The sequence below is a fragment of the Bombus bifarius genome, unplaced genomic scaffold (assembly GCF_011952205.1).
Source record: "Bombus bifarius isolate JDL3187 unplaced genomic scaffold, Bbif_JDL3187 scf7180000008006, whole genome shotgun sequence".
NCBI lineage: Eukaryota > Metazoa > Arthropoda > Insecta > Hymenoptera > Apidae > Bombus > Bombus bifarius.
In genome coordinates, this window is record NW_022884384.1 from 805,611 (window position 1) to 819,684 (window position 14,074).

Consider the following 14,074-nt stretch of genomic DNA (forward strand, 5'->3'; position numbering starts at 1 on the left):
TGCTACCGCCACGACGAGTAATTAATTTCCACGGACGTGAATCGCGATCCGCTCGTTCAAAGATTTGCCTACGATGGAGTAGAACGGGGCACCGACCCTATAGCGGCGGAAGCTTCCTTATTTTGTTTTCAATACAACCACGCTGAAAGATGTTACCGATCGATGAATCGCTACTTCTTGCTGCATTTGGTTCTAAACCGTTCTGCTTACATTTGGAAAATTAAAACTACGTTGGTTAATCAAAGTTACGTTCGTACGATGAAACGTCCTCTTTCAAATAAAACTTTAATCGAAGCGTTTGGAAACGTTATTCCTTTTGCAAAATCAATTTTCAAATTATCAAAAATGACGTGGTAATTGATAACACCGCTGCAAGTTACAGTCTCGAACTTAATCCTTCCCTTAACCTATGCATTAGGAAACCGTTCAAATTCCCCGTTCAACGAATCAATTCGTATTTCAGTCCGTTTCCCAGAAGTCGTCGAAGAAGCTCGATCACCATTTACAAATCTTCGATCAAGATCTCGAAAAGTCGACCGTGTCGGTGCCGCGTATAGAGACGGCAGCAAGTCCGCGAAAAAAAGGTCGAAGTGAGAGGCGTCTCGTCGGCGTTCTCAGCTGGCCCTCGAGGAAAAGCTTATTCAATTCAATTCTAATGGCTTGGCGTAAGAGAGTCGCAAATAGTTGCATTCGCGATATCTCGGGGGGCCGCAACGTCGATCCGACAAGAGACGGTCCGCCGCCGCCGGCGCACGCTCTTCTGCTGTCTTTCCGCGAGACCTTTCTCGAATGATGAGAGTATTCTCACCACGTTTTCCGCGACACCGGGATATCACGGATCTTCAAAGAGCCGCCACGTCGCTCTAGCATCGTTAATATAAATTACACCTACACGCATACGCGTTACACTCGTGTGTCGAGGTCAAGTCTCCGCGTCTCTGAGGGACGTTCACGAACGCGCGCGCGCACGTTAGTGTACACATCCACCACGCAGCTATAATGCACGCGTCGACGTATTACCAGATTCTTAGGAATGCTTATAATTTTACGAGCCTCCTTAATATGCGCTTAGCTTCTGCCGCGGTAGCCTCTTCGGTCTGCGATGCCTCCTCCTGCCCTGCGGCCCTCGTCTTCGCCCTTCCCGACCTCCTACCACCTCCCCCTCGCCCCCCTCGCGTGCCTACCTACGACATTTTCTACTTAACCTTTGAACCAAGATCGTTCGCGCGTAGCAGGTGCATTCCACCTTGCGGCGCGACGATCACTCGAAAATCCGTTCCGCGGAGGCGCGGTCGCTGCCTCCTCTCCTACCGGGGAACGTCTATATTGGATACGGCTGAACGAAGAGGGATTCCAACGAGATTGAAGTTACCTTCTTCTTGCTGCATTTTTTCAACCGTTTTCCCTCCACAGTTTTTCTTTTTATTGTACACCACGTCTACGCGTACTCATGTATAAGTGTTTTTTTTTTCGTTCTACGGGCTATGGAAGTAGGTATAGCAGAGGTGAATAGATTATGTGGATGAGGAGGCACGGAAACTTCGCGGGGAATGCTTATCGCTACGCCGAGTAGAATTATCGAGACTGAACTTCCCATGGATCGTTCAACGACCAGGTTTCTGATAAGTCAGTGTGGAAATTGGGATGTAAGGGAAAAGACAGGATGTAGAATTAAACTCGTTTTGTTCCTTTGCCAGCATGGAACAGGCTAGGTTTAGAAACTATGATCAAAATTATAATTAATCGTATCGAGTTGCGAAGTGAATAAAATAGGTTCTTCTCGTTCTTTTCTCTAACAAAAACAAACACCCGTTAATTTCTCGTGATTTCAGATTGTTCGGAAATTTGACTTCAAAAATAGATGACAAAATCAAGTAACAAAATAATCCTTTAATCGCAAACTGTCAGAGATCGATGTATTATATGTTTGAAAGTCTCGGTTCGCGTTTGGCAAGTTTGCGTGGAAAAGTATGTCAAGCACGTTCGACGCGGAACGCTTCGTGCAAAATGTACCTAATTCTAACTTTCCCGATTTCTCGGGCGCGCTGTGCATTTTTCAATGCTCAAGGTGCAAAACCAGTATGGTACGCGAAAGCCACTCGGCTCGTTTATGAGACAGGTGAAGGGCCACGGTTTTTATCCGAACGAAACTTCCCGTGTCGCCATTTAAGCGCGCACGTAATCGTCAGCGTGTGACTGACCAGTTGCAATTGCATTAATTCCCTCCCATAATTATGAATCTTGCTCGCGGTTTCCGATTGCCAGGTCTCGCGTATCCGTAAAGAAAGTTGGTCCCACAGTTACCTATACGTAATTAAAAGTTGCAACTGCTTGGAATGCTTATTGAATGAAAGAAAACACGATAGCGTTGATTCTGCCATTAGATAGGTATACGTGTGATTTTATTAACCTTGTTTTTGATTACTTACGCTATAAAAATTGAGAATTAAAAATTATAGTGCTAACAAATTGACATTCCACGACCTTTTTACGAGTAACATTGTAAAATTCAAAGTTTAGAAAGCGAATACTAAAGACGTAGGTTAAACAAAGAGAAAAAATATATAATTATGCAGAGATATTATGCAATTTAATTCCTTCTAGACCGAGTGACTAATGAATCGATGCTAATATTCTTGCATTCTTATCTACGCACCATGTGACGTGAATTGATAAAATGACTGGCACAGCGTATTTACCATTTGTGTAAAGCCTTTCAGCAATTATGACGTATATCTAATGCTATTGACGTTTTACAAGTCTTATAGATATTAATAACAAATACCATTGTAGTTTCGTAAATAGAGAAAGGAAGGATAAAGCTAATGTTGCGTAACGCAACAGAGAGAAGTAACTATTCTTTACCTTCTTAATAATTTTCTAATTTTTCTTCGTTGTTCTTATCAAGTTTTTTTTCTAAATTACAGACAGAAAATTAACTAAAAGTACAAAATCTTCCAATGTCAGACAATCCCCGACACATTTTTCCAAAAATTATGAAACAACTTTTACTTATTAGATACAGCCATAATCATTCGCAAGAGTAAACGTTGCACGATAGTTCGATGATCGAACTTTCCATTTCTAAACTGACCATTGATAGCGATCTGAAACTTCTCACGGTACAACGAATAAAGTCGGATCGAGTCGGAGTACAATTCGTCGGATTCGAAAGGACGCTACGTTTTCATTAGTCACGAAACGCGTGGGACAGAGACACCAGTCTCAGTCAGTGTCTCAAGGGTTGACTCAACAACTGTCGATTCGTCACTGTCAGTTAGTGCAGTGTCACGAGCTGCTCGAGATGAGACGACCGATTATGGGAATGAAAAATGATCCGCGAAAACCTTTGATATTTCGTCCGCTAGTCGCTAGGGAATACACGGCCTTGGTTTTCTGAATGCAGGTCCGAAACGAGTTTTCATTGCGTCTTTCCTTGCTTTCGATAGAGACGAGGAAAAGTTCCTCTTTTTTCACCTCGATCCTTCTGAACGAGGAAAAGTCACACGACAAATAGGATCGTGACTTTCTCAGTCGGCGAATTGCAGTATGGTCACGAGGAAATTTATTGCTTCTGTTGATGATATTAATGAGCTTAATGTTGTTATAAGTGAACGCGCAATGATATTGCAGAATCGGGGGCTGGGACGTAAGAAGAACTTCGTATACGTGTGTATATAGCTTTGTTTGTGAAAGAGTGGGTAATTTTTTTGGAGTTATCGCGATGCAGAAATGTAAATAAGCGAAGAGATCGGGTTATATCGAACGAAGTCTTATAAATTAAAGACCTTTTTTACAAATTAACCATGTTCCCAATTGTTCGACGTCCATAAAGATAAGATTAATAGTTTAAGTTAAAAATTTATGTTATTAATGCCCAAGAATAACGAGGTGAAAACGAAAGAGAATAAAAATGATATTTTATGTCACAAGCGAAAGACCGATCTTCGATCCATGATCACAGAACGAGAAATATTCAACTAGAAATCAAACTAAATACGAATTAAGATGCAAATTGAAAAAACTGAAACGATGAACAGTAAATTTTACGAATATTCGCGAAACAACTGGAAAAAAATCTTCGATGTAGGTGGACATTAAGCAATGTTATTTTGTAAATTATCAAATAAAGATATATAAGCATTACTGAGATGTTACAACGAATACGACACGTTAAAAAGAGTAACGTCGCTATATCTGGCAATTAACGGTTACATTAAACGTTCATTGATGTTCCTGCATGTCCTTTCTTATCATCCTTGAAAATGGTTAATTGCGAGCGACACGAGTCGAGAATAACGGTCGTGAAAATCACAATTTCTCTTTTTCCTTTTCACTTTAAGACCAAGGCTACACACGAAGCTCGATATCATTCTGTTAACGATCGCAATTAAACAACCGTGAGATGACTCAATTATCGTTAATACGGTCGCAATGTGCCGCTTTCCTCAGAACCTTGCAGGAAAGAAGGAGAGAGAAGCGAGTTTAATTAATCTGCAGTTCATTCGTTAAAACCCGGAAATGCGACCCTGTTCCCTTGTAATTGTCTTAGTTCGATCGTTTCCTCGGCTAATTGAAATTCTTACCCAAGTAGCAGTGGCGTCGTGAAAGAAACTTACTGGACTCTATTAATTGAAGCTTAATTAACACGTTGGCAATCGTGTGATTTTGCGGTTCCTTCTTCAATTGGCGGCGAAAGCAAAGAATTAACTATTTCTGGTGAAAATTGTAACGAAAAGCGTTACAGTGTTTCGGATTTGTAGAATTACTGATTTTTCTAGGCTACGAAATATTTCGATAGTGTTATTTCGTCACGATGATAAGAATTTCTTCTATCTGTTTGCTTTATACAATATTTCGTTCTTTAATACAATCTGTTTACGTTTGTTACGCAATGTAATGCGTAATTCCTAATATCTACTTTTATTACCTCATTATATTACTATATTATTATTATATTGTTACGTTAATCTATCTTTTATCTGTAGTAAAATATTTACAAACGATTCTTTGCGTTCTATTCACCATTCGTACCGTATGTAACAAGCCATTGAACAGAGCTGCGGTGTCCGAGCGGTTAAGGAGATGGACTTGAAATCCATTGGGTACTACCCGCACAGGTTCGAATCCTGTCCGCAGCGAAAATTTTTTTTTTCTTTTAAATCATTTTTACACAAGCATAGGATGCTAAAATATCATATACGTATTATTTTTCAATTATTATCAATACAATATTTAAAAAAAAAAAATCGATCTCAAACGACTACAGAGATATACTATGACCGCATTTACTCTCTCGAAGCTTACACTGTATAGAGTTTAACTCGCGTATTTCCAACGTTCATTTGTCACTTTTGTAACATTTATTTTGCATCAGCTACGATTGTAAATGAAGCGGAGAAGAAAAGGTTTCCGAAGCGTGGCTTCCGCGAGTATAACGACTGCTCGGAAGTATGAAGTATGCAGATTTGAATAGAGATTAGGAAGTTGTAATTCGTCATCGCACCTACGCAATGAGCGTTACGTTCAGCCGAGATTCGATGATAGCGATAATAATTTGCAAAGGGCACGCAGGACCCGATAAAACCTACGTCGACGTTGATGCATTGCGAAAGATAAGTCACTTCTACGAGCGACGACGTCTGCAACGTTTAAAGTTTGTAACAGAATTGTAAAATGAGTATCACGAATGTATTTTTAAAGAGGTAGTTTTAGTAAAAATTTCATTCCTACTGGACATACACGTAGATACATTTAACTACGATAGATTTAATTCTAACTTGATCAGGAACATCGAACTTTCGTACAGAACCTATTACGTTTACGAAATTTCTCTGTAAAAACATGCAAAATGATATAAACGTGAAGAAGGAAAATTATCGAAATATCGCGAACAAACGCGAGAAAAATTACGGAGGACACCCTCGTTTTTCGGTGGTGGCTGCGTAGGTGGAGTCCACGGGCAAGCGATGACAACGCCGCCGAGAACAGAAGCCATTTCATAAAAATTCCTCGACGGTCCCCTCGCGTTTCTCTCGCGTCGCTCGTTTATAAAACTCGCGTAATTGAAGAAACAAAGGGGACTGCAATTATGCCTCTCGCAATTACGGCGGCGTAAAACGCGCTTGCGCGAACTGCAGAAGCATGGCCGAGCGCGGCTTTCTTCCACGCTCGACGCGACTTTTTGATGAAATTATTTCCTCCGGGAGAGTTGTTCTCCGCTGCCGGAAACGGCAGCAGACAGAAAGCCGCGACCAGACCGGAAGCGCGCTCCGCCTCGTGAATAAAAATCGCTCGCTTCGGGGTAAAATTAAGCAGTGCTTGTTCCAGATTGGTCGAAGCCAGCTGCTTCTTGTCAGGAAGTTTTACTTTTCGCTTTTTTTACACGTTTTACGTAAATAAAATTATTTCTCGAAACGAACAAATTCTATTTGCCCGATATTTATGCATGTATATCGCAATTTGCTTATCAACGTTTCACAATTATACTTGTCGCGAAGGATGTCAGAGCGAGTGCGTAAAAATATATAGGTTTTCCCATAAACCTAACTAATTAATCAACTTTGTTTTTCGCACGATTTCGCAAACGTTGCGCAAATCCACTCTCTTGGCGCAAAGATAAATGTCTTACAATTAAATAATTATGAAACTATCTGTAGGAGGTATTTTTAAAGAAACCTGTTATAAGATCTTGATAATAAGAAATTGAAGGATTTGTTAATCAGAGACGACAGACTGTGCCATTTGGCGCAATACGAGTAATTTAATTACCATCGCGATGATTGCGAAACTCTTGAAATTACTTGTACAAATGGAAACGCGTTAATGTAAGTGTAAGAAGTGGCAATAATTTAACTTTAATAACGTAGATCCACATCAAAAGCCACCGTCCTATCTCAGACCTTTAAAGCGCGAGAAATCAGACCCGTCGACGAATTAGCATACGTTTTCTTCTGAGACGAGGTGACCGTAAAGCTGTCGGCTATCGCGGAAATCGCGGTGAACCATTGTACGGTCGAGGACAAATGTACCGTGTCGAGCATCGAGCAAGAAGAAAAAGAAAACGATGCAAGAAACAGAGAGAGAGAGAGAGAGAGAGAGAGAGAGAGAGAGAGAGTAAAGACGAAAAGGATGCGAAAGCGCAAATAAGACGTCGCCCGGTCGTTTAGTCGATCGTGGAAGCGAATCAGAAATCGCATGCAGAGCCACTGGAAAGGTTTACGGCCTTCGTTATCCTCTTTGCGCACTCATCAAGCAGGAGAACGCTAGCCCGGCATATTTGCGAAGAAATAAGTAAGCGGCGACCGTGCACGCCTGACGATCGCGATCGTCGATGTGGATTCCCCGTTTCCGATTCAACACCGTTCCGCCGTGTGTGATGTACTGAAATGGAATTATCTCGATTCCCCTTCGATCCGATCTTCCGCCTGCCTTTGTTGCGCCCGTTGACGTCTTCTTTCGCTTCTTTCGCTTCTTTCCACCCATAGCAACTTGTACAACACTCGCACTACCTTTCGCAAATATCAGCACACTGGCTTCTTTTCGATGAAATATGTTTTATTTACTTTTCTCGTGTGTTTCTCAATGAAAATATGGTTAAACGTATCGGTGTGATAAGAAACGAATGTCTTTGGTCCAGATGTTTACGCGAACGCAGACCATTGTTTTTCTTTAACCATTGAATTTATATTTTTAAAATTCCGTCCGTCATACTTATCTAAAGCTACTCTAATTGTGTAACTTGCCGTTTCCATTTACACGCTATTTAACCTTGATAAAGAGGTCTTATCACCGCTAACTCTATGCGAAGCGAGGCACGCGCTGCTCTCGCGTGTTACACGCTTCGTACTTAATTCGAACCGCGTAAAATCTTATCGACGACTAACAATCGCTACATCTTGGCTGTGCACAAATATTCTTTTCATTCTGTAATTAACGTCTCCTTTATAGCAACAGTTTTTAATTGTACATGTAGAAACTATATACGTGAATTAATTTGCTTTAATAAATGTATAATTAATAAAAAATTGTTTCCAAGAACGCGACAAGCATCGATCATTCTGCGTTAATTCACCATACTCTAATCCGCACATATTACAATGAAAACCGTGAAGAAACCCCGCAACAAGGACCTTTTCATCGCTCGAATATCGGAGAATTTGTCGCTCCGCTTGAAGCAGGTCGAGCGAGAAAACATCAAAGAATTCTTCTTCGACCCTGCTTCGACTCCATCCCCCAACTTCTCCTCCTTCCTCCTCCACGTAATAATCATTTATTATCCCGACGAGTAATAACCGGTAAGCAACGATATTATGAAGCTACGAAATTAAGGCTTTGTTTAAAAATTAGCTGCCCGTACAATTTACGCGATCTTCTTTCATGAACTTTGCCCGCAAGGTCCATTGTTTACTTCCTTAATAACCTTTATTTATCGTACTCCAGTGTATCTAATTTTACAGCTAAGATCTTTCTTCCAAATATTTTATTTTACATTTGGTATCTTTTCTTTGAACGTTTAATTTTAGAACGAAAATTTGTTATTACAACGTATAACTTCTAAGCACGTGATTATGTGTAACAATCTCCTGCCGCTTCTCTCTTTATACGAAGCTACACAAAATTAAAAAGTTCATTGACCTTTCTTCGTTCGACTTAGGACACGTAGCTTCAAGTCACAATTTCTTCCGTCAATTTTGCTATAGAAAGAGAACACGAACGAAGGGATCGCCGATATCGCAACTCGGACCAGCGAGATTCGACGTACACTCAACGAGCGCTGGCGTCTTCACCAACATCGATGAACGCGTTATCGTAGTTGGCGATAACGATGCTTCCATGTCGATGCTCGGTTCGCCAGTTAAAGCTTATCCGCTCGAGTCGTCAATGAAATAGCTGCGCGTGGCCTCATCAGACACGAGAAATTGATGAAAGTATGCCGGATTCGTGCATTCCACGGAAGTCTCGAGTTCTGGCCAGCTTTGGCAAGCGACGCGAGGTGAACGCATCTGTTTGACCGTCTCGATAACGTGTCGCGTCGCGCTTTTATTAATGAGAGGACATTCTCGACGAGCTTTCGGAATCTTCCTTCGCCGACGGGATTCGCCAAACGAAATGACGAAAACGCGAAGAATTCGCGGCTAGCTGCCGGTCCAATGAAAAACAGATGCTGGCACCGTCGCCCCGAAACCTCGCTTTTTCACGACACCCCTTTGATCATCGAGCTGCATCGCTAGAGGATCGCTCAACTTTCCCGACGTTCTGTTGCTTTGATTTCATCGACAGACATTTACGGAACAACGATCACGGCGATTCCTGTTATTCGTGGAAGGAAACAATAACTTTGTGCGTTGGAAAAATATTAGTGGCATTTACAAAGATTTGTACAGCAGCCTAATTCGTGATTTAGTACATTTCTCTGCGTAGATATGAAAATTCCAGTTTCAGATATTTAAAATGGTTCAGCCAACTGCAAATTGTTCGTCGTTCTTTACGATTACTTTCCAAGTTGTTCCGACGGTTCTCGAATTTCTTGCTCGAGGAGTTCCACTGTTTCTCCAGTGAGTTTTACAATTTCACGTTATAAGCATTTATAATCCGACCAAGCGTATCTCTGAATTACTTTGCTGGCGAATGACGCGCGCACGGTTCACGGAAGATTTGCGTCAAATTCGAGAGAACCACTTCACAGGTGATGTTCTCAATTGAAACGATGATCACGCACGATCCCTTAATCGCGATGCCAGAGTGCAGACGGTTCGAGAGAAGCGAACGTGTATGCCTCTGCCGCGGCACGCACAAAGGTGTCTTTATTAACCCCGGGAAACTAGAGAACCGTGCAAAATGTCTGGCTCGAGGGAGGCTCTGCTCTATATTAGCTCGTTTTATGCAGACGCCACGGCCTCTATCAAATTAAGTTCATACAGGCTTCTCGCCTTCCGCGATCTCGAATCTCGACTACGAAGTTTCCCTTCGATCGATCGGTTCGTTTGTGTCGTCGCTTAATCAACGCGAACATCTCGGCTTTAGAAGCAACAGCGCCTTCGTGGAATTCGAAGAACCCCGCCGCGAGCATCTTTGCTTCAAGAAATTTCAGGAATAGCCTGAATAAAATATATTTCCTACTTTTCAATCGCTTTTGACATGTTTTCCTACCATATTTTCATTCAAGTTTAACTATTACGATTAAAGGTAAATGGATATCTGATGGAGAATCTTTCACCATTCACCAAACACCCCTTTTGTACTCGGCTTTCGTTTCAAACGGTTTCTCGAACTATCGTGCGTCTTATCATCGCCGTTGATTTTGTCTACAGAGCGATTCCGATCGAGCGTTCATTCGCAAGAGCAGAAAATAAAAGAAAAGGCCTAAATACGTGTGACAACGGAGAGCACAAAGATCTCTAAGAAATTTCACACGTGTATTATCCCTGGAATTGATACGCACTGAGATTCCCTCCTGTACAACTCGCATACGTACGTGAATACTTGTAATGTACGTATACGTTCAACAGTCACGCGAGTGATATTTTACTCGGACCAACTCGAACTGTGCATATATGTACGTAATTGGCAAAGCAGGGGGTGTTTTTATTTGCCGTTCATATTCCATGGTGAATTTAATTCTTTGCAATTCGAATGGTTCCCGCTACGAGAGCTCTAATAGGATGCGATGAATTTGCGTTTTATCATCGCGGGTATAGGAAAGAAAAAAGAGAGAACAGGGCAAATTTCATGAAATTAAGCGAACCTGGGAATAAGTACGAACATACAGTTGACGACTTTCAATTAGATTTTTGTCGTAGATTTGACGAGGAACATTAATATTAGGAAACCTTGTTACAAAGTTTTACTGTCATAGATAAATTTAATTGTTTCATTAAGATATAGAATACTTACGGATGTTCAATTTGTTAATTATCTTACGACGCGCGATACGATCTTCCTGTGAAAAGAGTTAGAATTATTAATCGTAACAACTTCGTTTACGAAGATCTCGATTCACATGGTTCGTAACGTGAGAAATCCAAGACGCAGAAAACAATAAATATATTTGCGATAGCAATCCTACGTCTTACACCGATCATTACGTTTTAGAATCGAAACATTGTTTCATAAGAGAGAATATTTTAACCAATTTTAAACGTCAGACTTCCTATTTCCATAAAAATATTATATCTTGCTATTGTCATCTTCGCCATGCCGCAACCAAAAAGATTTCTCTCGTACGTAGAACTTTGTGGAAAATATATTAATTTGCGTATCAAAGTAACTATCGATCGATAATATCGGATTAAACTACGTTAATGAACTCTACTTTCGTCTGATTTGTAATTAACATACGTTGATCATGAAAAAATACATCGACATCGAGTACCTTTGAAATCATAGATGCGTTTGTATTGCAGAACAATCAAATCGATTAAAATTTCAACAGCAGTTGATATTTCCAGATATATTATCCGCCTCTTAATGTTCCATGTTTCAACAATTAAAATATACGTGCATCTCAATTAGTGGATTGCTGGAATTTATGAAAATCTTCGAAAAAGCTTTCCTATCGATCTAATATCTTCGGTAAAACGATCGTCACGGGTTTATCCGTGAAAAAAACTGTACAACTTGGATAGAAAAATAGCAGCTAGACTTTGGTTATACGTAGGTGGTCTTCGGCGTTCGTTAAGCTACATTGGATAGATTCGAAGATAAACAGAAGCTACACCTCGAGTAACACGTACGGAATTAACATAGCTGAGCGCGGTTCGACGTTTAAAAGCCGATCGCATTTCCATACTGGTGCCATTCGGTCCCATTTCAGGCCACTACCTCTTGCTAACACGCTGGTCTATATTTGCCCTCGGACCTCTCGAAGACTCATTTATATCCTGTTATCCGTGGATCTTTACGTGGAGAGCTTTCTCCGTGTTTCGAAGGTCGATTCTCGTCCACAAGGACCTCTTCCGTTCTACGTTCATCCTTCTCTTTTGTCCTCTTTTTACCTGTTTCTTCGTTACACTCTTCCTTCTTCGTTATTCTTTCTTATTTTCTCTTTATGCTGTTCCGTTCTTCGCTTCTTGAAAATTTCTTCGTAATCGATTATAAATAGAAATAAATCGATAATAAATCTTTTTTTTTTTTTTATTACGAATATTCTCTTCTTTTTCGTTGTATCATTCGATTGATGTATTAAAAATATATTTAAAATTAACAAAGAAATATTGAACACGTAGAACAAGAAGCGCAAAACGGAGGACAGATAAACGCTGCGCGGATGTGCCCAAAGCGCATCGTGCTCGGCAAAGATTCAGTTCTATCTCTTATCTCGTTCACAGCCAGAAAGATCACTTTCCACTGTCGTCCCCGTCATATATAATTCTTTTCTACATGACAGCCGGTAGTTTGGATACAAGTCATTAACTCCGGCCGCGGGGAACGCAATATGTTAATGTCACCGATGACAACTAGTCGTTTAATCACTTAACGCCTCTTTTGAATGCCAGGAATCGCAGCCCGCGAACTCCGAGTGATTCATCGGCTGCAACGGCATCTCTTCTAATCTCGAATCCCGAAATTCCTTATAAATCGTCGTCTGGCTGGCCGTTTCGCGATTTACTTTCGCGCCGGTTAATGAGGAAGCACGCGGTGTCGCTCGTGCCGATTTACACCGTTGCGTAACAGCGGTGTCAACGTTTCGTCGACGAATCGTTTTTGTCGCGCCCCGTTCCTTTCGTTGCTTGCCTAATGAGGCCTTGATTCGATTTTACCCGCAGGGACATTCGAGAACTCGTTTCTTTTCTTTCTTTTTCTTTTTGTAACGATGAGAATAATCATGGTAATAGCAGTTCTATTAATTAGAGTCGATAATTGTTACGCGTTGAGTTTGTTAACGCGTTACAAGAAGAAAATTCTTTCCATTTTTAGTATTAATAATACGTATTTCTGTATAGATTTTTTTCTTGAAATATGAAATGTCAAAATGTTAAAGAAGTACGTACATAGTTTACTTGTTGTTTTATAAACGAAGATTAAAACATATTACCATATATTTTATATAGAGGTTCTAAGCGATCGTTACACTGTCGTCGTAGCGAATGATGATGAAACGAGACGCTTAATTGAAAAATACGAGCACATACGTTTTTCCAGTTACCGTAAATACCTACTTTATGGAATACATTCATAGCAAAAAAAAAAAAAAAGAATCTCTGATTCTGAAGTTACCATCCGAATGGAAGATAGAATAAAGAACTAACAATGAGAAAGGAGATACCGGTATTCATGAAAGTTCGTGAGCCACAGGGTGGAAGTCGTGGAACTTTCTCCGGCGTTCGTAGATCCCCCGCAACGTCTGGAAAATCGACACGCTTCTATCAAGACGGAGACGGGTTCTTGCGGCTTCCGGTCTCGATCGAACCGATCGACGTGACTTTCGGGCCGTGTACACGGGAAACCCGAGAAAAACCATTCGACTCTATAAAAGCTAGTCTCATTATGAGCTCGCGTTACCGACGTGGACCTCTTGTCGGCATAAAATACAGCTCGGCTATCGTAAAGCACTCGACGCGCGGTTACAACTGCTTACAAATGACTCTCTTAATGACCACTGCCCGCTGTATATATTTTACAGCGAGAGTTCACTCTCGTCGCTATAACTTATACTTTCTGCGCCGGTTACGGGGCCGCGCAAGAAAAATAAGGAGATCCGTTTCTCCGGGTAGCGAGGCGCGCGACCGTTAGACACGCAGCTCTTTGCCTTTCTTTCTAACGAATCTATTTCACTGTGACTTGCGGTAGAGAAAAAAGAGACGGTAGAGGGGAGTAGGTGGAAAGAGTAGCTGGATTTCTTGCCAGATTATGCTGATAAATGTTGGAAAAGTGTCTTTGAAATGTGATCGTCGTTGATAAGATCGAATGGAACTTTGATTCAACGCGTTGACAACATGGCCGGGTGTGAGAAACCTTCGCATATTTTACGCGAATTCTTATACTTTCGTTAAGTAGATTTGGTGTTGCGAATTTTCGGTATCTCTCTTCCGTATCACGCTCGTTTCTCTCAACGAGTGTTCGCTGTTGCGCA

General features: G+C 41.1%; 1 protein-coding gene and 1 non-coding gene across 3 annotated transcripts in view; one reads left to right on the forward strand and one right to left on the reverse strand.

The window, feature by feature from the left end:
- The window catches only part of LOC117206348 (protein vestigial), a 76,786-nt gene that overhangs the window by 36,369 nt on the left and 26,343 nt on the right, over window positions 1–14,074 (reverse strand). The window lies entirely within an intron of this gene.
- Window positions 5,060–5,141, forward strand: Trnas-uga. Its single transcript has one exon. It is a non-coding gene; the product is annotated as a tRNA-Ser (tRNA).